Here is a 27,541-nt window from a genome sequence, read left to right as displayed (position 1 = left end):
TATTGACTACAATGCAAAGATTAGCCTGCACAACCGGAAGTGAGTCTTCTTTAAACACTGGAGCACAACAGCACCCTACTGACTTTAATGAATGGGAAACAGCAATCAAAGGATAATAAAGGAACAAACAGAAATCAGACAATTTTTCCTGTAGCCTAAATGATCCCTGGTCTATGCTGAGATTGAGCCACATAAAGTATAAAGGCTTAATAAACGCCAGTAAGAATTCAATCCTCATTACAACTGTAGGAGGAACTCTCCCCTGCAGAAAGGGGAAAGATTTCAGAGGCAATGAAGAAAACACTAATTAGTGCCTCATATCACACTTCACTCAGTAGAATCCAAAACAAAACTCTAGATGGCACCCCTTAAAACAGTCCAGCAATTCATTACTACACTTTGAAACAGCTGCCAACTGAGCTATTTACAGCCTCCTATCCAGTGCTGGCCTCACCCCATCCCTGTCATCCTCTGCCATTCAGAGCAGAGCCTAACCTCAGTTCCCTGACCCCTCAAACGCCGCCCGTACCAGATCATTTCTCAAACTGTGTTCTCAGCCTATGATGACCTTCCCCAGCATCTCAAAAATATACTTTCAATAGCCAAAAGTGAAACAAATTGAACAAGAAGCATAATATTGGATTATAGCCTATATATAAATTAAATATTCATGAGTCTATACTGATATAAATGATTAAATAAATAAATGCAGGAGTGACATTCCTTACCAAAAAATTTCCAATTAATAAATGTAGAGGAATGAGGAAAATAGAAAGTCACTATTATAACACCACAGTAAAAACTGCTACAGAAAAGATCCATTGATGAATGCTGTAATCAATAGCAAAATATTCTGAAGAAAGAGGATTTTGCATGTCCCCAGAACACCTGCCCCAAATTTACTACTGACTGGGGCGATTTTAACATATGCCCACAGATTCTTTGATAGACTTCCCTTCAACAGGTAAAGCTCAAGTCTCCTCCCCTTGACTGTGGGTGGACTTAGAGAATGGAAAGGGGAAAACAGTAGCGTTACTGGCACCCCCACCTCAACCATGGGATCAAGGCTAAAGTCATGAGCAATCAAATGTGTGGATACCATGAGCCTTCTGATATAATGTGATGAGAAAAGCATATCACATCTGTGGTATTATCCATATTCCCAAATCCATATTCTCAATTTATGCAGGAGAAAATAACAAATATACTCAAATTGAAGGGTATCTGAAAAAATACTGGCCGTTAGTCTTCAAAAGTATTGAAGGCATAAAAGACAAGGAAAGACAGAGAAACTGTCATGATGACCAAATGTAATACAGGATCCTGGACTGGATCTGGGAGAGAAAAGGGGCATTAATGGGAAAAAAAAAACAACAACAGGAAAATCAAGGGCGTGGGTGAGAAGAAGTTTATAGCTTAGTTAATAGTACTGTTACAATGTAAACTTTTAGGGTTGATAAATACACCATGGTTACGTCAGAGGTTAACACGAAAGGAAGCTGGCTAAAAAGCGGTATATGAGGACTTTCGGTATTATCTTTGCAACTCTTACACATCTAAAATTATTTCAAAATAAATAGCTTTTTAAAGTATTCCTTTTCTTTTCCTGCTTATTACTTGTATTTTGTACTTCCACTTTTCTAAAATGAGCATGTTTCCTTGAAAAATCAGGATCAAACAGAAAGATGTTCATATTTAAAGATCACCTTGGTGAAGGCTCCTCCCCTCAAAAGGATAAATTGCTCCTTATCCTGCACTCCCTCGGGATTTTGTCTGTTCAGAAACTCTGTTGTAGCACTCTGTTCACCCTGCTTTATTTTTAGTTGTTATGAGTCTCTCTTTTTGGCAGCTCTACTGAGGCAAGGGCTCTTTAATCCCACCCTGCACTTAGAGTCCAATGAGTGTCAGCTGAGTGATTGTCATGGAAGGAAGCCCCCATCCATCCAAGGCCAGTCCCTGAGCCAGCCCTAGCTTTGGGAGCAGCCTGCCAGCTGCTGTTTCTCCAGGCCTCATCTGCACCTGGTACCGCAGCAGGTGTCCACTCTGATGCAACTTCATGTCAGAGCTCAGAGGCCAATTAGTCCTACGACAATTGAAATCTCTACCATCTCTGGTCACCATTGAAACTACAGCCTTTATGATCATTGATCCTTACCCAGTGGGTTTCTCATACAGATCCGAACAACTTCCTACCTGGCCCACACACCACAGCTTTTCTCCCTTTCCACTATTTCCCACCCCCCACCACTCCAGCTCCAAAGTAGGCCCATCTGTAACTTGTACCTATCCTCAAAATATTACATTCACCTACTAGCTTCATTGAGATCACAGCTTTCTTGCTATGACAATCCTGTTGAGAGGCTAAAAATCAGAACACACCTAGATAACACATTGCTATGGCTCACTGCAAACCTGTCCCTCACCCCCACCTAATACACAGGTTGGAAACCAAACCTAGAAAGGAAAAAATAAGAGAAATAAAGTATATCCAGATTTCTCAGATCCAAAACTTCATTCTTTATGAGAAAATAAGCAAGGATTCACTTTTATTGAGAGAACATATAGTTTCCTGGCTTCTCATGTTGAACAGGATTTGTCTAAGAACAGGGATTCCAAGCTCTGGACCAAGGAAGTGCAAGAAGAGGCAAAGACCAAATGTTCACCTCAACTTTTGGTGCTCTACCGTAAACCCAAAATTTGTACTTGGAACTCTGTCACAGAGTTCTAGAATAAGAACTCGAGAAAAAGGAGTACCCTTTTGGAGCTATAGCTAATGCAAATGGTGTTTCAGAGCCCTTGAAGGCAGATATTTTGCAAGGCAGATAAGCAACAGCCTAAACACACTGCTCTCATGCCCTGTTTCCATTCTGTAGTAGACAGTGGTCTGGATGTGACCTGAGAGTCACTTGTATCCATATTTAACTTCTTCTTCTGTTCAATAAAATACAGCTGATACTTTTTATTTTTCATCTGCAAACTTTTGCCCTCTTTGAAACAATAAGTAATTGATAGCAAACCCACACACAAGGAGAATTTGCTGAATACAATCCCATAGCTGAGTCAGTCATACATGTCACATTGTAAGTTGTTCATTATACAGGACACCACTTCTGGGTCCTGGGGTGGAGGAGAGGGTGCTTCACATCCACAGATATCACAGGTTTGAATATTTATTAGTGTTGTTTTCCAGAAGATGTCAGTAAAGCACCCTATTCTAATAAAATAAGTCTGATGATAATTTCCTAACGGTGCAAATATTTTGAGGAGGGATATCTTTTCTAATTTACATGAAGGTGACTCATGGGGAAACAGCAGCCACTATTTCATTGCATTCTGTAAGATTGCTTTCCACTCAGTAATTCTGTCTCTGAATTCTGAAACATCAGTCTGAAGTAAGAGCCCACAAATATTCATGACTTTTTGTCTATTTCTCTAAATATCCACTTATAGTAAATCTAACCTCAACTCAGATAAACATGTATAAATATAAGAAAAAAAATTTTAGACAGTAATATATATAGTTAAGTGGAGAAAATATGCAATATACCTCAAAACAGATATATTTGGCTAAGATTTTATGTAGAGAATCTCATACCAGCTTTTAAAATATCTACAATTTTGTTTTCCCTGCACTAGAACAGTTCCTTGACCTAGTTTCTCCACTAGAGAGGTCCAATTATGTTACACTAAAATTTTGCCCTAGATTTATAATGGAAGAGACTAATTAGTTTGATCTCATTCCCTAAAAAAAAATCTACTTTCTGTGTGTATCACATAATTGTGATTCATTAAATATGTCAACAAACATCAGTTGGGAACAATAACTATATGGTAAGAGCTCCTACCTACCATGCTAGGAGCTAGAAATAACATAAATGGAGAAAATATGGCTCTTTTCCTCAAAAATTTTATATTTCAGTAGAAAAGAGAAATATATGGATACTGATTATAATTCATGTATTCTGAACTAGAAAAGTAATATGAATTTTACTAGAGACATATGCTAGGTTCAAGGATGAAAGGAGGAGGGAGGGTCAAATATATGTGAGGCGTAGAAGAAGCTTCAAAGAATTTACACCTGTTTGTAAGCAACAGAACCAACTACTATCTAATCTCAGCAATAAGGATATTGAAGGGACAGACTTCCAGTCAAGATGGAGGCATGGGTAGATACATTTTGCCTCCTTGCACAACCATAAGAAAGACTGCAACTAACCTCAAAACAAAAAAACATCCGGAACTACCAGAAAATCAAACCATATGGAAATCTGACAACCAAGGAGCTAAAGAAGCCATATTCATCCAGACGGGTAGGAGGGGTGGAAATGCGGCAGAGAGACACACTGTGGTGGTGGGGGCAAGGTGGGTGGAATGGGCCATCCCACATTCATACGTGGGGGATAAAAATCAGAGGGATGCCTGGGGAGTTAACAATCCCTGCCCTTGCCAGACTAGGTAGCCCAGGGTTCCAGCACTGGGGAAATAAAGCCTTATAACTTCTGGCTCTAAAAACTAGTGGGGGATGGGACAGCAGAAGAAACTGCTAGTCTCTCAGGACAGTTCATTTAAAGGGCCCACACACTCCTGGAATATATGCAAACCCACCCACTCTGGGAACCACCACCAGGGCAACAGCTAGAGGGGCACCAGTCACATATAGGAAGTGGGTGAAATGACTGGAAATGGGGACAGTGCCAAGCAAGCCTCCAGAAGCCAGGCAGCAGTACTGTCCCCTCTTCAACCCCTCCCCCACATACAGAGCCACAAAGCAGTGAAGCAGGTTGCCCCACCCTGGTGATTACCTAAGGTCCCACCCCATACAACATAACAGGTGTGTCAAGAGAGGGGGTCAAAGTAGCTCTATCTAATAGGCAGAAACAAACACAGCGAGGCTGCCAAATTGAAGAGACAAAGAAATATGGCTCAAATGAAAGAACAGAACAAAACTCCAGAAAAAAAAATAAATGAAATGGAGATAGCCAACATATCAAATGCAGAGTTCAAAACACTGGTGATAAGGATGCTCAGAGAACTCACTGAGTATGGCAAAAGCATAAGGGAAGAAATGAAAGCTAAGTAAAAAAAAAATTCACAGTGAAGGGAAGGAAGCCCGGATTCAAATCAACAATTTGGAACATAAGGAAGAAATAAACAGTCAACCAGAACAGAATGAAGAAACATGAGGAGAGAATGAGAAGACTCTGGGACATCTCAAAAAAATGCCAACATCTAAATATTTTGCCTCTTCCTATAAAACTCAGAGAAAGTAGGTAACAGGGGTGTACCAGCTTGTGGATTTGTATCAAGGAGGTAGGATATGGAAGAAATTCCTATCATTTGTTTCACTTTCCTTAGCCATCAATTGAGAAATGGGAGGTTGGAAATGGTACAGTGAGGGTGATCAGCAAGGAATAGTTACACTGTGGCTGGCAATGGGAGAGAACTAACAATGACAGGAGAAATGACCTGAGGAACATGCTGAAGACCCTGTCCACACACATGCAGCCCCAAGGCTGCACAGGAATCAGTGCCTTCTGCTATATGACTCTACCAGGGGTGTCCAAACTTTTGGTGTCTCTGCACCACACTGGAAGAAGAAGAGTTCTCTTGGACCATACATTAAATACTCAAAGACTGACAAAAACTGATGAGCAAAAAAAAAGGTTTTAAGTAAATTTATGATTTTGTGCTGGACCACATTCTTAGCCATCTTGGGCTACATGTTGGATGCTCCTGTGTGACACCTTCTATGCCAGGTCTACCCAGTGCAGGTAGGAGGCAGTGTAGCATAATATTTACGACAGTCCCAGCTCTGCTGCATTGCAGGAGGGGTGGATATAAAGGAAACCTTATTCATATTAGTAGTTTCTCTGGACCTGAGCTTAGATAATCAGAGGTTATTATTGTTATCCTACCTGAACCAGCAGTAAAGTAATGCTTTTAAATAATGTATATACATTACAAACACACACAAATTTCTATCACTAACAGCTTTAGTTAGCATCTATCTACAAAGTTATGATCTAAATGTAGTTAACTAGCAACATTTTTTCTACTTCTATATTTTGTAATGATAATAACTTCATTTTCTTAATTTTTGTTTCTTAAAAATCCATAATTATGGCCCTGGTTGGGAAGTTCAGTTAGTTATAGCATTGTCCCAATATGCCAAGATTGTGGGTTCTATCCCCAGTCAGGTCACTTACAAGAATCAACCAATGAATGCATAAATAAATAGAACAACAAACTGATGCTTCCCTCACTCCCTTTTCTCTCTCTCTCTCCCCCCTCCATTCCTCTATCTCTCTCTCAAAAGAATCAATAAATAATTTTTTAAGTCCACGATTACCAAATACTATTTTAGGGCATAGCAGGTAAGAACCTTAGATAATATGATAAAAATTTAGAAATGCCTAAGAAATACCTATTAAAAAGTATACCTACAAAGCCTAAAAATTAAGTAGACTCACTAGTACTCTGTGAAAGCAATAAATACATTCTAACAAGTATTTAAAATCACCTGGAAAATTATTATATTCTACCTTGAAAGCAAGTTCATAAGTTAGTGTTGAGTAGAGAAAAAGAGAAGACACAGGACAAAATAAAAAACAAGATTCCAGTTATACATTTTTAAAGTATGTACATATAGACCATGGCAACTATTAGGGAAAATTCATACCAAACTGTTAAACTATATTTACCTCTGGGATTGGAATGGGGTGGGTTACGAGTTACTACTCAGAGAATACTGGAATTTTTATTTTTAATTTTCTACAATATTCTGATTTTTTTAAAAGCCTGTGATACTTTTTTAAACTTCTAACTATTTTATTTACTTATTTATTTATTTGTTTATTTATTTTCATATACTTTTTATTTTGGAATAATTTTAGATTTACAGAAGAACTACAAAGATAGTATAGAGAGTTCTTGTAATACCCCCAACTCCATTTCCACCATTGTTAACATTCCATGTTATCAAGGTACATGTATAAAGCTGAACTTGGTGCTATACTGTTCATTAAAATCCAGACTTTATTTGAATTTCATCAGTTCTTCCATTGATGGCCTCCTTTGTTCTAAGACTCAGATTAGAGTACTACGTTGCATTTAGTTGTCATATCCCCTTGGTGTCCTCTGGTCTATCACAGTTTCTTGGGCTTTCCTTGTTTTTCACGACCTTGACAGTCTTGAGGAAGACAGACCAGACCATTCTGTCAAATGTTCCAGAACCTGGATTTGTCTGACATTTCCCTCATGATTAGAATGGGATTATGGTTTCTCGGAAAGAGCACTATAGAGAAGTGACTTTATCAACCACCATATCAGGAGTACATTTCATCAACACATCACTGATGACGTTAACCTTCATCACTTGCGGAAAATAGTGCTTGCCAGATTTTTCCACTGTAAATTTACTATTTTTCCCTTTCCATATTCGGTCCCTTGGAAATAAGTCACTGAGTCTAACCCATCCTCCAGGGGGCAGAGAGATGACTTAAACTCTTACTCTTAGACATAGGAGTATTTATATACATTATTTGAAATTCTTCAATAAAAAAAAAGATTTGTCTCTTCTGCCTGTGTATTTATTCAATCATTTATGTATATTAATATGCATTCATGTATATTTGTTTATGCCTTGGACTATAACTCAATACTATAGTATTTATTTTCTTGCTCATATTGTTTCAAAAATTTGGCCATTAAAAGCACTTTCTGCTTGGCTCCTGGGTCACTTTGTCATGAGCAGCCCTTTTGTCTTCTGAGCACTTCCTTACTTTCTCACACTGTATGATTTTCACACTCATCTAAATTTTTCCCTGTCCTAGCCCGACAATTAGTCATTTCTCCAAGGAGCCCTTATTTCTTTTACTAAAGAACCCTGTTTAGAAACAAGATCCGAGTACTGAGTGTGTCCCTTCAACTACCTTTTAATAAATTTGTTGAGGATTTAATTAGTGTATATGAAGCACTTCTTACCATAGAGCCCGTCCTATAGTAAGCACTCAACAAATTCAAGAAAGCTATCCTTTTTGTCATTCTTATTATTATGCACATTTTTAGTAAATTTGGAACTTCCAAATCCTAAACCAAAATTGTATCCCATTAGTCATTATATCAAGCTGTAATAGGCCCACAGATCTTTCTGTATTTCTGAGGTTCAGAACTATATAAGGTCAAGAAATAGATATTCTTCCACCTCTGATCCAGGATTATGCATTCTCTAGTCATAAAATATGTTTACTCCTTTCTTAGCTTCTACGTAAAGCCATAAAATCAAAGGACTTTTGTGGAAAAAGATGTCCCTCAATTTTTAAGGTTTTAAGTTTAAGTGAAATATTTGAAGAGCGCTTAAAATAATCATTCCCATATAATCAAACTCACTTTGAATTTGTAGAGTACAGTTTTGAATTCCTGCCCAAAATAGCTGTTGTTTTGAAATACCGCAATGTCATTGGTATGGAAGTGGCAACTGTCCAACAGATCTACAAAAGTCCCTTCAAACAGTCCTGTTCTGTTATACACCAATGCCATATTTCTTATAGCACAATAGGTACTATAGAGTCCCTTTTATGAACCAGATAACCAATAGAAGGGTCCTAAGGAGGTGACTTAAAGGAGACCTGTACCTCAAGTACTCTGGCCAATTAGAGTGACTGCCAGGAGTCCTCTGGGCATGAGAATCAGAGATGTGTTCTGGTAGGATCTGTGAAAAAGACCCTAGGGCCAATGGACAGGCTCAGGACACCAGAACAGGAATGAATAAGAGATATAGGGCCACTCACAGGGCAATACCTGAGCCCTGCAGAGTAGTTGGGTGGGGAGCTCCGTGGGAAAGCCACTCTGGCTGAGGATGTATCAGAAGACTCCAAGGGCAGAGGGTAAAAGCACTGCAGGAGGAATGCTAAGAGATGAAAGGAAGAGAAGTTCCCCGATCTGACAACATTCTTCTGAGTTTTTCAGTATCCACATTCTTCTTACTAAACATTTTGGGGTTTTATTTGTATCTGAATAACCGCATTTTGCTCTTGGTATTTCAAAATGTACTAATTTTATTTTTGGTTATTCTTGCTTTGTCCCAGGCCTACATTCCTCTGGGCAAAGCCAGGTGATCCCTACCATAAGCTGCAACTTCTAAAATCTCCTGGCACCTGTCTAGCATATTTCTAGTCTGGCCTACCTTGAACTTTTTGCTTTTGCTCCCAGCATGGTCCCACCCAGCTGTCTCCTCTAGGTCCTTGACCTGCTTGGTCCTTCATCTACATCTCACTACCCAGAATTGCCCCCAGCCTTGACTGACAGCTCTCAGGGCCACGAGGCTTCACACAAATGTCCTTTAGTCCCTGGAAAACATGTCCTGATTTCTGTAAGGGAAAAAAAATTATAAGAACCAAAGCAACCAAAGCCCCCTTTTGAGTATCTAAGCAAAGCCTCACAATTCTGATGGGGACTGTCTTTCCTCTCTCCACGAAGAGGTGTAGGAGAGACCGAGGCAGCAGAAGCAGCAGATTTATACTTTCTTCTAACATTGAGATGTTAGTATTAACTAAACTCTAGGCCTTATTAAAGAGTGCCAGTGGGCACAGGTTTTACATATAGGTGCATGGTTTTACAAAGAAAGAGGGGGATCAAGAGTCATTTACACCTGGGTTCAATTTTTTTATTCATCTCTCACCAGCTAAGAGACTTTGGGCAAATCATAGGTCACAAGTTTCAATCTAAAATGGTAAAGATGTACTAAAATGTACTAAAAATGTACTTTGCTTTAAAATACTTCAGTATAATCTGTGATAGGTAGGACAATTAATTTAAATTTCACTTCTAGGCATAGTCAGCTAAAGAGGTATCTGGAATATACAGTCCAAGGGTGGGGAGCATGTGCCAGCCAGTAGTATATCAGAAATGGGATGTCCTCACTCCTACTCTGATCAATAACCATTACTTTACCATACCACTTAACAAGCTTAAAGTTAGAAATGGATTTTCCTTGAAGAAATGAAGGGTATTCATGACATGTGAGTTGCTAAAATATTGTAGAAGCACTTTCAAGAAGAAAGGATAAACATCCTCCTTAGATGAGATGTAGCCCTTAGTGATGTTCAAAGTTCAATTCCTAATTTGTCCTTGTCTCCAACCATTGGTTTAGAAGAATTTCTAATTGCATAGTTCTTACTAAAAAATGCAGAGTCCTACCTCCAGTAAAGCTTTTACTCAATATATAGTTGCAGCACCTAAAAGGGAGTAGAGCTGAGACTTCAGCAAACCTACAGATTGTGTGAAATATTTTGTGCCAACTTTGTCAATGAATGTTAGTCTAATTAATGTATGTATGTATGGTATATTTTGGCCTGAGGTTTGCCTTTATTGCAACTTGATGGCCAGGTTGTGGCAGAGCAGCTATCACTACCTGAAACTTCTTGGATGACTATTATGATTTCAAAGATAAGCTGAGAATTGGGTGTGATTAAATTAGCTTAAAGGAATTCTCGATTTTCATACCATATAGAGTTGTTGAGGAGTTACACATAAAAGCTAATGGTAAACTCTAAAGTTCAGTACAAACATACTACCTTAGAAATATCTTTGATTTGTATAACCCAAGTTTCCTCAGGGCTCACCATCCTGGAGGTACAAATGAAGTGACATTATTGGTAATGTCTTACATTTTTCTGTCCCTTTAACCTTTCTCCCTCTCCTACCTGCCTCACCTAATCTACCTAAAAAAGAGGGCCATGTGTAGAATTTCACCAAGTTTCAGCCTGGGTCTCATGTGTGCACAGGCTCATCACGGTGTGGGCAGGAAGAGCTGCCCACACCCATTGCAGCACTTGCCAGGAAGAGCTGCTATTTCCTGGCACCAGCAGGCCCTCCCACCCATGCTCTAGAGCAGTGGCCTGTGGGGCGAGGACTCACTCCACGGGAGATTCGAGGCAAACCTTTGAGGGTATGAAGAAAGTATTTGAGTTTCTGTTTAATTTTTGTTACATCTTTTTTAATTTTTACTTTTATATGTTTAATAAAATATATAATATATTAATATGTATTATGTATGTTTTATATGTTTAATAAAATATATAATATATTAATATAAGAGATGGTTTAGATATTTTTAACAGATTAGGATATCAATCAAAATAATTTGGAAACCTCTGCTAACAGCATCCATGGATACAAGGAAACATGCCTTTCTGCCTCTTGTACAATATCTTCTGCTGAAGGCAGCTAAAGCAGTGATCTTGTGCTCAAATGAGGTACAGATTCTTTGGTGGACTAGCTCATATGTCCAGCCTTCTGACCCCTCATCAGCTTTTATAGGACCCACCCTGAGTCCAGGGAATGACCAAGAGAGAACACTTCCTTGTGACCCACATCATACTGAGCTCAGAATCACTCCACTCCTCTTAGGATGAGTTCTCTCCTGAGGATGAGAAACCTCTTCTGATCCTGGTGCCAATATACTCCGTCCCCCAATGGGACAGACCATCACAGTCATAGGGAAGACACTGAGCATATGTGCCCAGACATGTCAGAGATGGAGACAAGGTGCCAGACTACACCACAGCTGACAGAGCAGGGAATAGTAATCTTTCATTGCTAAATCACATAATCGTTTCCAAGGCAAACTTTACCTGTACCCAGAAAACCCCTCTAGGCAATTTTGTCCCTTGACAGTGGATGCATAACCCCTGTGTCTGCTGACATAGTCAACACTTGTGGGGAAGTGTAAAGTTAACTGTACAGAGTGTTTCATTAGATTGTCTGAATTGAATCTGTACTAAAGAAGTCAAGTCACATTTTAAAATGTGGAATTCCCCTTGACAAGATTATGAGTTTTAACAGTAAGTTATTATTCACTGGGCCCAAAATAATTTTCTATGGAAATGTTTTCCCCAAATTAGAAAGGAAGAATAAGAAAACTAAAATGTGATATATAAATATTGATCATGTGATGTGATTGTTCTTGTCCAGTTTTGGGAATAAGCTGGGTAGTTGGATAAGGTGCTGGTACAAGACTAATGTGACCACTGAAATCCCACAGGTCTGGGATCAGAACAAAATTCTCCTAAAACAAGGCCAGGCAGTGAAGCTGGCCACCAGTTAGTCCTCCTTTTACATTATGAATCGCCCCAGCCTCCATAACCACTCCTGAGAATTTCCTGTATTCCAAGAACTGTGCTAGGTGCTTTACATACATTGTGTCTACACAATGCTTGGCAAGGCAGGTCCTGTGAAGAAAAGCAGAGCCTGGAGAGGTGAAGCAACTTTTCCTAGGCAGAGAGCTAGTGTGTGACTGGGACTGAATCCAGATCTAACTGACCCCAAACCGAGCTCACCAACATGCCACCTGCCTTCTTCATGGGAACCAGTCATTTAAATCCTTCAAGGGGAAAAACGGCTGCTGCTTTGCTCCCTTGTGAACATTGCTGCGAACAATGCTACTGTTGTGGGCCACAGAGTCAAAACTGGCTCCTGTCCATTGGAATTAATTCAAAAGACAAATGAGAATCATGCCTGAAAAAAAAAAAATCATCCTGGTGCTGAAATCAGCAGGATGTAATCCTCTTGAGTGAGGATGCAGTAACTTTACATATCAACTTTTAGGGCTCTCTGATCAAATAAACTTTTATTTCAAAGTGAAAAAATAACAAACTCTTTTCATCTGGGGTAACACATCTCTTGTCCATTACAGTCCTCGCCCAGTGCTCACACCGCATTTCTTCCCCTCTTCTCCACAGTACGCCAGCCGCTCGGCATGCCTGACTTTGTCCTGCACACAGGCTGTCACAGGAGCACACCCAGAAAGATCGTGGAGATGTAAGAGACTTCCATGAGAAAATGCCTAGTGATATCAGGTGTATGGTTTAGGAAAAGGGAAGCCAGGAGGTCGGAAAGCATGCCTTACATGTGTAGTACACAATAAAAAATTATTTGGGGTGATCCTAAGCTCATTTTTACCAAATTCCAGAGAGTTAGAAACGCTACAGGATTGGTGACTCAGCAGGACTTGAGTGAGGGGAGAGGTGAAATAGAAGGCGGAGGATGACCCCAGCCTGTACACTGAAGGATGGGATTGAAGATAAGGCTCTATTCCAGACAGAATTCAGAAGAGAAACAAGTTTGGAGTGAGAAAAAGGATGGGATCATTTCAGATGTGCGGAGTGAAAGGAGGATTCAGGAAGAGACCCCCAGAAGGCAGGAGAAATAGTTTGAATCTCAGGAGGAATAAGTGGAAGCTAGAAAACTGAATTCAGCACATGGCTACAGGAGAAGTCACTGACGAGCATGGGATCATCCCAAAAAAGGAGAGTTTAAGATTTGGTCCCTGTCCAAACTTCAGGCTACCACAGACTCACACAAATAGCATCCTCAGTCACAACTGTCGAGCTAGCAATGCACCTTTGTTAGAACTGATTAATATGACCTCAGGTGTATGGTATGTGAGCATTGGTTTAGTGAAAGAGTTTTTTCCCATCCAACTCAAGAAAAAGGACCTAACATTTTTCATTTACATAGATTGGACAATGATACATATTCAGTTTTACTCAAGGAATTTTAAACCCCCTACCCCTTCTCATGAATCCAAAGAGACCTGGATTTTACACAGGATGTCACATTGATCTATACAGTGATAACATGAATACATACATACATACATACATACATACAATTTAATACTCCACAGTTTTCATAAAAGAAATCTGTACTGTTACTCTCAAAAAATAAAATATAAAAAGGAGAATAATTGAAGTAGATGCCCAGTGAATTGTGAAGTTATCAGAGATACTTTTCCATATTGGACAATGACACAAAAGACAACTTTCCTATTCTCCCCCAAACTGTCCCCTGGACACCTCTTCAAAAGCATACACTGCCCTAGAGAATAGAACTCCTCTTTCCAGGAACCTGCCCCTTCTCGTTGACCCTTTCCCATTCAATCTATTTAGGTGTATGTGTTTGTTTCTTTAATGAAACATTGAGACAGTTATGGCTGAGGGAGCACTCTGATGGTGACTAGTAACAACACTGTGACCACTTCCTGAGTGCAAAGGCACCATTCTTGGAGTCTCGGGCATTCTTCTCAGCAAGGCTGTGAAAGAGACATCAGCGTTTGCACTTCACAGACAAGGAGACTGAGCTCAGCAAAGCTGAACACCTTACCCAAAGCACATTGTTAGTGTATTGGGCCAAATCACATGAAACTGCCAATATATGACCATTTTTGACCTACAAAAATGGGAATTCCATATGGTTTGACCTTATAAAAGCACATACACTGGTATCATTTATGAATGTCGAGAAGCAGTGTGAGTTTCTAAAAAGATTCCACAGCCAATAGGACAGGTAGAGGAGAGCCAAATACTTCCCTCAGCTCATCAACAGAAAATATATGTTACAGATAAAAAGAGAAAGAACAAGTAGAAAATACATGAATTTGAAAGATAAACAAACTATTAAAATGTGTGTTGTGAAAGACTAATTTGTTAGTTTAGGCAAAACCTTATGTATTGACTATATTTTAACCACCAAGAATACTGTGAAACACAAGCTATTGAAAAACTCAAGAATGAAATTTAAATGGTGTTTAAATTAAAATGTTTTCATCTCAGCCCTGGCTGGTGTAGCTCAGTGGATTGAGCACAGGCTGTGAACCAAAGCATCACAGGTTCAATTCCCAGTCAGGGCACATGCCTGTGTTGCAGGCCACGGCCCCCAGCAATTGCACATTGATGTTTCTCTCTCTCTCTCTTTCTCCTTCCCTTCCCTCTCTAAAAATAAATAAATAAAATCTTTAAAAAAAATGTTTTCATCTACATGATGTCACTAAGCAAATTTAAAATATCCTATGGAACATCATCTTAGAAAAGCCACGAAGCTGAATAATTGAAAGATATAGTGGTCCTTATAAGGGAGCCATAAATTATTAGAGCTAAAGGGAAACAAAAATCATTTAAATTTAACCCTTTTGTTTTATTGTGAAACTAAAGTTCAGGAAGATTATGTCAGCAGGCACTAAAACTCAGGTTCCTTACTTCCAATCCAGAGCTCTTAAAATATCAGAATAACATGCTACTTTAAACACAATAACGTCCTTGCATATTACAACAGCCATGGGATGTATTGCAGATGTGAGGAAATTTTGAGGCATAATTTTTATCTTGTAGTATGATGAGTTTGCTAAAAGCAAATGTAGTAAATATGTTTCATAACCATAGAGTAAAAACACTGAGTTTTTCAATTTAACAGCACTACATTTTCTTATTCAGCCTGCTATTATTACAGTGTAACCAGAACAATGCCTTCTCCCAAAATGTTTTTCTAATTGCTTTTGGATATATTAGATAGTTCTGCCCTTTTAAAGAAGAAAGAATTCTAAAAATAGAATGCTGCCAAAATGGTTTGAATTTCAAGGAAAAAACCTCATACCTGCTCACTGAGAAATACTTAGATGTATTCTAAATGTCATGCTTTTGAACTGAGTATTTCTCAGTGAGCAGGTGTAAAATTTTTTTTCTTGAAAGTAAAACCATTTTGACAGCATCCTATTTTTAGCTCAGCTATCTTAATTATTTCCTCCATTTATGAGGCTGTATGTTCTTCCGGCCAAACAACTGTACTGTTGTGCGCCTATGTTTTGCTTTATTTCTCAGTAGAGCATTTTAATAGCAATAAGGAAGGGTTGACTGCTATAGTATATCATTCTCCCTATCTGGTGCTTTTCTTGAAGATTCCTTCAAAGTCCAGCAATTTATCAATCAATCTGAGATTTACAGCAAGATTCAATGTTTAAAGGAGAATAAGTAATTTTTCCGGAAGGAGACTCAAACACTCTAAAGAAATGGAAATAAAAAGAAAACCACCAGTAGAACCAATGTATCTTTCAAATGACCTGTGACCCCCCAGCTCCCTCACAGAAACCCCATAGGGAAGAGGAGCCCATCAGAACGGCCTGGGCAATATCCCTATTTTCAATGGAAGAATTTAGAATAATTGGTTGGTGCATAATGCTCTAACCATCAGCCACAAGGGTTTCTTGGCGTGCTGTCTGGAACAGAATCATTCAGGTACATTTAGAACCTTGGAAAGCATCACTGAAAAAGAAAATTCAGTTTCTGTATACTGAGTGCAATCATGTTTCCTCCTCATAGGGTCGTGTGAACCTGTTCACTTTTGCAACACACATCTGTGGAGCACCTACCACCAGTGGGCACAATCTAGGATGTAAGGAAACACTGATGAACAAAATAGACAAAAAAAATCTCTGCCCTCATGCAACAAGCTCCATACTTAGGGGAGACAAATAATACATAAGCAAAATATATACTTTGCTGATGGTGGTAAGTGCTATGGAGAAAAATTAAGCAAGAAAAGGTAATTAAGTAATATAATATATGTGCCTATGACAATAGAAACATTTAAAATATATTAAAGGGCTTTTCTTTCCATTAATAAAAGCTCTGAAAATTATTTTCTTGGTTTTGGGATTGAATTTAAAGAAAAATTACATTTCTTCTCAGGAGAATAATAATTTTAACTCACAGAATCTGAGTAGTGAAATAATAATAACTTGTATTTATCAAATACCAACTTTCACCAATAAGTTTACATAAAAATACTTCATTTCATCTTGTAAAATGAGTATTTTTCCCATTTTATATATGGGGAAAATGACACTCTGAGAAGCTCAAGATCACAGATCTAATAATTTTATGTTAGAGCTAAGATTCAAAGGTAAGTACACCTAGCTCCAACATCCACCCTGCCAGGCTAAGAGGCAGAGAGCCAGCAAAGAGATAACATAACCAGCTTAGGAAGAGACATGTTCCTCCAAATTATCTTTAACTTAGAGGGTTTTTCTTTTTGCTCTTTGCCCTGATTTGTATTATTAGGTTTATTTGCTGTAAAGGTGAGTAAACATGTCTTGTCTTAACTTTTTAATCATTCTTTCAGAAAATAAAAATCATGGTCTCTGGCATGATGATTGTCTCTGGTTCCTAGATGCTAGATCTGAACACCATCCTTCTGTACACACCCCATGTGCTTGATTCCCAAACAAGAAAGAGCAAGCTGAGTGCTGCCTTTTGGCTTGAAATGAAAACAAATGATCCTTTTCAAAGATACTCTAGAACCTCAAATGGTGATGGATAGATCGCATTACCAAACCTAAAGTGATTTGTTTGCAATGGCTTGCCCCAAATGAGAGGTTTCCATTTTGGGTTTTGGAACCCTAAAATCCAACGATTGACACATACATATGTGCATAGACTGAGAGTCTCCATGCAGGAGATGAGCAGTGAGGGAGGAAGGCAGACCAGTGGGCCTGTGAGAGCGGTGGCCTTGTTTCCCTTCTTGGCTCACTCCATCTCCTGACGCCCTAACCCTAAACACCTGTTCAGTTTGGTTACCTAAAATTCAAATGTTTAAAAATCATGTTATCAGTTTATTTATTACTAAATTAGTGAAAACAATAATGGCTTAATTCACTAATTTGATTCTTGGTTCTCTACGCAATCATGCCTGGTTTTGTGGTTATTTTTATTTTTATCTTCATTTTCAGAACCATTCGTTCCCTTTAAACAGCTGCTTTTCTGACATGGGCATTTCCCTACAGTGTGGCAGAAGCTCCATGCCACTCCTAGGCAAAGCTGGAGAAATGTGCACCTCTCGGGCACCTTGCTGTGTTGCTCACCATCTTACCACCCCCTGCCCTTATTTTTCTTTATTTTTAATTAAAAATGCAATGTAATAATAACACTAAAGAACAAATTATTGTAAAACTACCTTTGCACACCCATTTCCATGTTTGCATATAGTCTTCCATCAAAAGGCCCTATTGTTTTAATTATTTCTAATTGATGTCCCACACAAACTCCCTACAAGAGTAACTAGTATGAGTTTTAAAGAGTTGTTCCTTTTAATTCACACACATACACAAAAACCATAGTTTAAATACAGTGGAATAGTTGAGTTAGCTATCACAAGCTACAGTGTTATTGGCTTTTGATGGGTTGTCTTTATGCTCACGTGATGGGGATAAACGGTGGCAGGAGAGATGGAGGCCTGGGGGACTGCTACCGGGGAGGATCGCCGTGGCTCAGAGCTCTTGCAGAAGGGGACAGTGATAGGACACTGGTGAGGTAGAAACAAACTATGAGCACTATGAATTGATAAAGCTGAGTGTGTGTTTGGGGGTAGAGGGGAAAATAATTTTGAGTAGGTCAAAAAAAGTGATGAGTTTATTTAAGGAAAAAACAGGAGCTCCATCTCAGTACCTGCAGACTAAGGGAAGAACTAATCAGGACTTTCCACAAGCAGAGCCCAAACAACACAGTGTTAAATCTATGACAAGCCCTCCAAATAATATAGACGTGCATGCCTTTGGTCATCCTAATTTGAAAGTGTATGTTCCTTCAGGACATGATCTTGGACATGGTAGATATTTCACATACATTCGTTGATTACTAACTACTGGTGAAATTATCTGAAATGGCTGGTTTTATAGCTTGTACAATGGTGAATGTGGTAGGCATGAGGATTGTTTCAGGGTACAGAGTAAGGCTGTGAGTTCTTATCCCACTACAGTCTTCTAAGAGATAACAGGAGTCAGTTTTAGATTTGTCAGGTCCTTGTTTACACTCAGCCAAAAAAAAAAAAATTACCTTTTTCCTGTATGGCAAGTGTGGTCATTCATATGAACTCTCTAATAATTCTCCACACATCTGCAAATTAACACAGCTGCTTCTCACTGTGACACAGTGGGTGAGAATGCTTCACCTACTACAAAGTCCAGGAGTTTGTCACCAGTATCTCATTAGTATAAACAGTAATGGCAGATCTGGACTTATGAACATCAGCATGGCTGGAACTAACCGCCCTGTTGGAGAAGGGTTCATTAAAAGTATTGACTGTAATTCCCTTTTTAATTAAAAAAAAATGTGAACTTTTCCTGTAGTAATACAACTTCAAATTACAGGCCCCCAACCTTCAGGAAAGAGAATAAAATAAAAGGATAACGCTAAAAAAAAAAACCCAGCCAGCATAAAAATGTTGTGTAATTTAAATGAGTTAAACAAAGAAGGTGATAAAAGTAATCAAGTAGTAAAAGAAAGGGCAGGAGAAGTAACATAAACAATGAACCAATAGGATGGTTAATTAGCTTGCTTTGCAAAAAAGATTTAATTTCTCCCCTGAAAGCAATCGTGGTGACAAATAAGCCATACCTACCAAACATCTCCAAGTGTAATGTAATATGTCCCCCATTGCCTATAAAAGAAATGCTGCTGAATTACTGAGCATGGTGCTAAATTGCCATGGATGCCTCTGATTACCATCAATGGGGTCTTGGCTCTGGATTATTTTGACAATGGTCCTTTAGTTTTTTTTAAGCTCTACAATTTTTATTTGAATTGTTCCAGAGCAGAAGTCTCAAACTCAAATACCCACAGGGCTCAAGCAGCAGCACTGGAAATAAATAGTTGGGAATCGGGGGAGACAATTACAATTTGGAGAATACTGCTCTGTCTAAGGCAGTCAAGTCTTGCCAAGTGAGCCATATCACCTAATCTTAATGACAGGCCTAAAACTCAGATTTGTGTGTCATTTCTTTTTATACCAAAGGGACCATATGGGACTGGCTACATAATTCTCAGGGTCCAGTGTAAAATGAAAATGCAGAATTCCTTGATCAAAAATGATTATGAGCCCTGGCTGGTATAGCTCAGGGGATGGAGCGTGGGCTGTGAACCTAAGTGTCGCAAGTTTGATTCCCAGTCAGGGCACATGCCTGGGTTGCAGGCCATGACCCCCAGCAACCGCACATTGATGTTTCTCTCTCTCTCTCTCTCTCTTTCTCCCTCCCTTCCCTCTCTAAAAATAAATAAATAAAATCTTTAAAAAAATTATGAATTTCAAGATGCACTAAACCAAATGTAGATCCTTCTGAGCACAGGGCTCTAAGAGCCTGCACAGGTTACAAACCCATGAAGCCTGCCCAGGAGCCATACAAACAAGCTGCAGGCCCACATCAGCTCATGAATCACCCAGTTTGAGACCCTGTTCTAAAGGTTCCACATTCTCTCACCATTTCCCCTTATAACTCAAAGCACATAGTTGCAAGATGACTGGAAGAGTTTGGAGCACGTGTTCTTAATAACAGAATATGGATGGTGGCTTATAAAGGAAATAAAGTCTCTCCTTTGTCCATATAAAGTCTTAAAACCAACTGGAGGATTCAGCTGCTGACACATGTGCTTGTGGGAAAGAAATCTTGTACCTTATTAATTCAAAACATCTAAAAAGCTATAGCTATGATAAAAGTCGTATAAAAAGTGATATTCTGACTTCTGGCCAAGATGGAGGCATAGGTAGATATACTTCAGCTCCTCACACAACCAAAAGAAAGACAACATTTTTAAAAACAAAAAATAACCAGAACTGTCAGAAAATCAAACTGTTTGGAAGTTCATCCACCAAGGAATTAAAGAAGAAACATTCATTCAGACTGGTAGGAAGGGCAGAGATGGGCAGCTGGGATGGAGAAGACATGCAGCAAAGTGGCAGCTGGAGGCCCAGAGCAGGCAGAGTGGCAGCAGCTGGCAGACTGGGTGGTCCCACATTTGCGTGCAGATAAGGCGGAAGGAACAACTGCGAAGCAAGACAGACAGCACAACTCAGGGTTCCAGCATGGGAAAGTAAAGCCTCAAAACCTCTGGCTGTAAAAACCTGTGGGGATTGTGGCAACAGGAGAAACTCCCAGCCTCACAAGAGAATTCATTGGAGAGATCCACAGGGTCCTAAAACATACACAAACCCACCCACCTGGGGATCAGCACCAGAAGGGACCCATTTGCTTGTGGGTAACAGGGGAAGTGTCTTAAAACCAATGGAGAGCTGAGCAACCAGCATTGTTCCCTCTCTGACCCCTCCCCCACATACCCTACCCTAGTGAATACTGAAGGCCCCACCCCTTACAAAGTAATGGGTGCGCCAAGTAAAAGAAATATGGCCCAAATGAAAAAACAAAGATCAAAACAGAAATCAAAACTCCAAAAATAGAGCTAAACAATGAAGAGATAGCCAACCTATCCGATGCACAGTTCAAAACACTGGTAATCAGGATGTTCACAGAAATGGTTCAGTATGGTTGCAAAATAGAGGAAGAAGTAAAGGCTATGCAAAGTGAAATAATGAAAAATATATAGGGAACCAACAGTGAAGGGAAGGAAACTGGGACTCAAATCAACTATTTGGAGCAGAAGGAAGACATATAAACATTCAACCAGAACAGAATGAAGAAACAAGAATTCAAAAAAAATGAGAGGCTTAGGAACTTCCAGGACAACTTTAAACATTCCAACATCCAAATCATAGGGGTGCCAGAAGGAGAAGAGGAAGAGCAAGAAATTGAAAACTTATTTGAAGAAGAAAAAAAAAAAAAACAGGGAACTTCCCTAGTCTGGCCAAGGAAATAGACTTCCAGGAAATCCATCAAGCTCAGAGAGTCCCAAACAAGTTGGACCCAAGGAAGCACACACCAAGGCACATCATAGTTATATCACCCAAGATGAAAGATAAGGAATTCTAAAAGCAGCAAGAGAAAAGGAGACAGGTACCTACAAAGGACTTCCCATAAGACTATGAGCTGATTTCTCAAAAGAAACCTTGCAGGCAAGAAGGGGCTACAAAGAAATATTTAAAGTCATGAAAGGCAAGGACCTACATCTAAGATTACTCTATCCAGCAAAACTATCATTTAGAATGGAAGAGCAGATAAAGTGCTTCCCAGACAAGGTCAAGTTAAAGGAGTTCATCATCACCAAGCCCTTAGTATATGAAATGTTAAAGGGACTTATCTAAGAAAAAGATGATCAAAACTATGAACAGTAAAATGACAACAAACTTACAACTATCAACAACTGAACCTAAAAAAACAAAGACAAGAACAAACTAAGCAAACAACTAGAACAAGAATAGAATCATGGAAATGGAGATCACATGGAGGGTTATCAGTGGGGAGGGGGAGACGGTGGGGAAGAATGGGGAAAAAAATACAGGGAATAAGTAGCATAAATGGTAGGAAGAAAATAGACAGGGGGAGATTAAGAATAGTATAGGAAATGGAGAAGCCAAAGAACTTATATGTACAAGCCATAGACATGAACAAAGGGGGGGAATGCTGGTAGGAAGGGGGCTGGCTGTAGGGCAGTGGGGAACAAAGGGGAGAACAAAATGGGACAACTGTAATAGCATAATCAATAAAATGTACTTTTTTAAAAAGTGATATTCCCCTGAAAAGCCTTCCCACTCATAGCCCACATACAGAGTGGGGTTGTGCAATTGCCATCAAAGAGGAATGGTCAACCTGCAAGTGACTGTCCCAAGTCAGACATACCTCATACATGAGTGAATATGCACCTGAAAAATTTCATGAAAATTTATGAAAATACAATCATAGTTTTGAATACATTAGTTAATATGATAATTTAGAGAAAGGCTTCCCGCTTAAAGTGATGTCTGTAAAGCACACCAGGGTGAATGACTGGAGGTAACTGGTGCACTTACCTCCATGTGGCACATACCTCCATTCACATGCTGGCTAGAACTTTCAATTTAGAGGGCTCTTTGGACAAAGCATTTTTAAAGCTGAGAAATTTCTTTTATAAAAATAAAAAATCTCTCTTTAATCTGCCACACACATTTCATATTTCCATATGTTAGGTCAACTGAAATAGATATGTACTTCTTGGTTGATTATAGTTATAGTTTTCAGAATAGCATATACCAACAAAATGCTAATGCCATTTTGGCTTTGTCCACACCCAGCAAGATTCTAATCCAAGCACAACCAGAAAAAAAAAAGTTATTACTCAGTGCAGTCATTTTACCAGCATATGTGGACCATATATGCATTTGCACCTATCCATATGTGCAGAGAATAGGTTTATCTATTAGCACATGGAACAGAAGTAAATAGAAATAAAAATAGTATTACAGTATCAGAGAGAATATATTATTCCACTACAAATATACCTGTTCGCTTTTGTCTCCTGCTCTAGAATGCAGTGGGGGAAAGATTTGCAACAGTCTTATTCACTGCTGTGTTCACTGACATTGCCTGGAATGTAGTAAATACTCAATAAATACTTGTTAAATTGAATCCATAGGATCAAAACAAATTATCATTCATTAATTCTAGGATTGGAAAGAGAAGAAAATGAGACATGTAGCAGGACAACCAACTTCCCTAAATTCCACTGGCTTTTTTATTCCCTAACTGGAAGCTAATTCCCTTAGTCACTGCACTTGGTAACTGGGTTGCTTTCTGATCAGCCTTTCATTCCTGTAGCTCATGCAGACATGAACTTGAGCCTATTTGGAGTAGGCTAGGACAAAGGTTAACTTCTTTCCAGAACCTAGAAAAAGCTAATGAGCTCTGTGGAATAATATGTCTCAGTATTCACCATACCAGAATCAATATCAATGTACCATCAGCGCGTGCATTAGCCCACAGTCAAACAAAGAACAGCCCTTGGAGCCCAGTAATGACACTGGGCGTGGGTAGCTGGGGATGGGCAAATGATGTGGAGATGACTGTATCAGCTCTCCTTAAACACAAGGCTTCCAGGATGTTGCACAAGACTGCCATTCTTGTACTTCATCAGAGATAGGGAGCATCTGGATTCAGCCACTGATACACTCAGCAAAATAACTCTTTTATCTTCTTGACCAAGAGGTGGATTCAGAGTACACTTTCCTCACTGTGAGAGGTTTCTCCTCTATCCTTGCCTAGTGTTGGCAGCGAATGCAAATATCTTAAAGTTAGCAGGGCATGACATATGAAGCTGATAAGACAGGTAAAACAAATCTGAGTCATTACTGACTCAGGTAAGACATGCTTTTAGTGCAACTCTACCATGCCCATGCTCATCTGTGTAGCATTTCCCATATGCTAATCCTACTAGAAAAATATGTCAAACAAGGGTGGTGGCACAAAGTCTGAGCATTAATTCTGCATCAGAGTAGAATCTGACCAAGAGTCATGCTCATTCCTGCAGTAAAATTGATCTCAGTGTTGTAAATGGGACTTCATTCTGCACGTGAAATCTGACTTTCCAGTTAGAATGAGAAGGGGTGGGTGAGTGTGAAGATGACTGGTCTGTATAGTATGCACAGTTCAGATCTTATAAAACTAAGATGACTGGGTAAGCATGAGGGTGCCAGAGTCAAATCGCAGTGGTTTGAAGTTCTGGACCAATCACTTCTTAACTATGCGACCTTGGCCAAATTTGTTAACCTGCCTAAGTTTCTGCAAGATATGAATATTAACACCTAATTCTATAAAGATTATTAACTCTCTACCTCATAATGTCATTATAAGAATGAAATAATATATATACATATACAATGCTGAGTCCAGTGCCTGATACATAAGAGCTGAATGAGAGATAGCTGTGGTTTTTATAATCACTATTTTTATCACCCCCACCATGGACTAGTTTACTACAAAGAAGTAACTTCTTTGTAACTTTGCAATTCGGTAAAGAAAGCCATAATCAAAAGTATGGTACTTCTTGTCAGCTTCTTGTGAGGCTTCCATAGTCTGAACTGGGCCACACAGTAAGGACAGTCATGATGATCTTTCACTTGTCACTGTGAAAAAAATTCTTTAAATTCTAGGAAGTTTCCGTGAAACACCACTAAATGTAGCCATACAGCAATCACTCCCTTCCCCCATGCTCACTTGCCCCATCCACCCCTTGGGGATATATTAAACATCAAACTCAGGCAACTGAAATAGACTTTGCCAGTAATTAAGGCATGCAGCTAATCAAAGAGCAGCACAGGCTGTGGCCCTGTGCGAAGAAACCCAGCCCCAGGATGACAGCTCCTATTGCTAGTGCTTTGTTCTCCTGGAGCAAAAAAAACCATAAAAGCATAAAGTTGAGGAACTGTAACTGCATTTTCAACATTTGCAGTGGCAGGGGGAGATTACAGGCTCTTCTGTACTAGAAGCATATTCTCCCAGACAACTGCGGCAGCCCACACCCACCCGCGCCGCTTCCACTCTCAAAGCATGACTCCACTTTTCTCTAACACTGCCCTTAAGGAATCTAGCCCTGAAGACTTCCAGTAATTGTACAAGTCACCCATGATGAAGCAGCTGAGAGCATTGTTAGACAAAAGAAATAAAAATTAAGCAAATAAAAAACTCATTAAAATGCTGCCTTTGGTTATTTTTTACTCCTAGTAATTCATGTTACCAAACAAGTCTTTCTTCATTTCCTTGGAAGTAATACTTTAAAAAAATTCTAATGGGCACTGAGTGATTTTCTCTAGACTCATAATCTAGCCACAAGACGCACTATCCCTTCCCCCATCACTACCTAGCACTCCTTCCTGTCACCTTAGAGCTTCTGACTTAGCTGTGTTCACACCCAGCACTCCCAGCAGAGCTTTCTGTTCACATTACATGACAAAAAAAGCAAGCAATGAACAGTTCGTGCTCCTAAGTGCTTGCAATAAAGCCAGGCTGAGCTGACCTCTCCCATTCCATACAGCTGCATGTCAGCCACATAAGCTTAAAGGACCAAGAGTAGCATGTGTGTGATGTGTATAAAAAAACTAATTAAAATCTGAGGTCTTTCATTCCAGCTAGTGCCTAATGGGACCAATATGCCTGACTCTGTGAAAAAAAAAATCACTCCAAGCTGGCTAGAGGATTGCCCTTCCTGCTTCCTATGATGCATCCCTTTCTGGCCCAACAAACAACTTAAAAGAAGAGGAACTCAGGGATGCTATTCTTTCCTGTAAGACTTCTCAAACAAAAACTATCAACTCAGCAGCACTGAGCCAAAAGACCACTCCCTGATTCCAAGTGGACATATTGATCAATTGAACTGACATGTGCCTCTTCCTTTCTCTCCTTTAGTAGCAATCAGCTGCACCAGGGAAACCCATTTCATTTCCCAAAACAAAAGACAACACACTGCTCCTTATCTGACATTGTCAGACCACATATTTTTTAGGGTAAAAGATACAGTGAAAATGCCCAAAGCCAGAGATGGGAGCTGAAATGAAGATGATACATGTTTACTGGGAGTTTCTGAATTGAGTTGAGCTGTATTCAGCACACTCACGGAAGACCCTGCTATTTATGCATCTTGTCAGATTCTGGCTAAAGTTAAACAAACGTAGCAACACCACTGCCACTTCCAGAGGCTCTCATCAGGGCTACCCTTAACAGCAACTGCCGCAGAGAGGAACCTTGTCACAAGTCAGCCTGCAAACAACTCCAGCTATTTTACAGACTAGCTAGAGACGGAAAAACATCGTGGCAGTCCTTCAACTAACTATGAAGGGCATGGCTTGAAGGACTATCATATAAATCAAAAGGCTCAAGTAATTTTATTTGGTTTGGGTCCTCAGGTTTTTAATAAATTCTGTCTTGCAAGAGATCCCCTTTCACATCAGGGTTATGTCAAATGCTTATTCAGCAGTCATTCCTTGCCATGGAGAAACTAAAACCCAACCGAAGTAAATACTGAATTTCATACTGCAAATCACTAAATATTTCATAAATCACAAGAGCAAATAAGGGACCAATTAGCTCTGCCCTATTAAAAAGATACCTGTATATCTTTACAATGTTGAAAAACTGTAAACAACTCATTTTAGAGCCTATTTGGGATTTTACAATAGGAAATTATCTTATGTTTATGAAAAATTCCATGAGAACACTAAAAATAGGCAGAGATGGAGCAAGAATAATTTCATACATTTTGATTGCTTTATGATTCTTATAGGCCTTTGTCTTAACCCAGCAGCCTGAAAAACAGATTTAGGTAAAACAGCCCTTCTTTCCCTAGTCCATTTTAAGCAGACAACAACCCCCATCTCCGCCTTAGCAGACACAGACTAACCAACAAAACAACCATGCAATTAATGTCCAGACATTTAACACTCACCATCTCCTGCTCCCACTGTCTTCTTTTGATGTTTACAGCACATCTGTAGGATGCAATACTAGGAGATGCCTTGTTTGACCTGCTGCATGATGCTGTGACATCAGTTCAGATGATGCAGCTCATTATGGGAAAGACTGCTGTTGCTATGGCAACTGGGATGTGCCAGGAATCCTTGCTGCATTTCCAGTGGAGCCTGAGACAATACGGAAGCCCTGTAAGAAACAGACGATATGCAAAATTTAGACCAAAGGAAGAGGCTCCCTCATTGGACTAACATCCATAGATTTAAAAGGGATTTCCCTGAAGGCACTTCAGAAAAAATAAAAATTACCTCCTACTTTGTTGTTACACATTTAGTAGGGGAGGGGTACATAGATTTAGTACTGAGAAAATATAGGCTCAAATGGACTGTGTTTCTCTGTTAGGCAATTTGATCGCTGTAATCTTCTCTGGACAGCATTACAATACCCTTTTAGAAGTTATCAAAAACAATTTTTGCTCACTTGCCAAAGACCAAAAAAAGAAAGTAGGGAGCAAAAAAAAAAAAAGAATTAAAACTGGAATATAAACAGCTG

At 39.3% G+C, this 27,541-nt stretch overlaps 1 protein-coding gene across 1 annotated transcript in view; it reads right to left on the bottom strand.

Annotated features, from left to right (window-relative positions):
- AKAP6 (A-kinase anchoring protein 6) overlaps window positions 1–27,065 on the bottom strand; it is a 480,213-nt gene extending 453,148 nt beyond the window's left edge. Inside the window, exon 1 of the mRNA XM_045841111.1 lies at window positions 26,967–27,065. The gene's annotated coding sequence lies outside the window, so the exon portion shown is untranslated. The remainder of the gene's footprint in view (window positions 1–26,966) is intronic.
- Between the last annotated feature and the right edge of the window lie 476 nt (window positions 27,066–27,541).

The sequence above is a fragment of the Phyllostomus hastatus genome, unplaced genomic scaffold (genome assembly GCF_019186645.2).
Source record: "Phyllostomus hastatus isolate PE091 unplaced genomic scaffold, TTU_PhHast_1.1 phas_contig_348, whole genome shotgun sequence".
In the NCBI taxonomy this organism is placed as follows: domain Eukaryota; kingdom Metazoa; phylum Chordata; class Mammalia; order Chiroptera; family Phyllostomidae; genus Phyllostomus; species Phyllostomus hastatus.
This window is presented reverse-complemented; position numbering and strand designations above follow the sequence as displayed.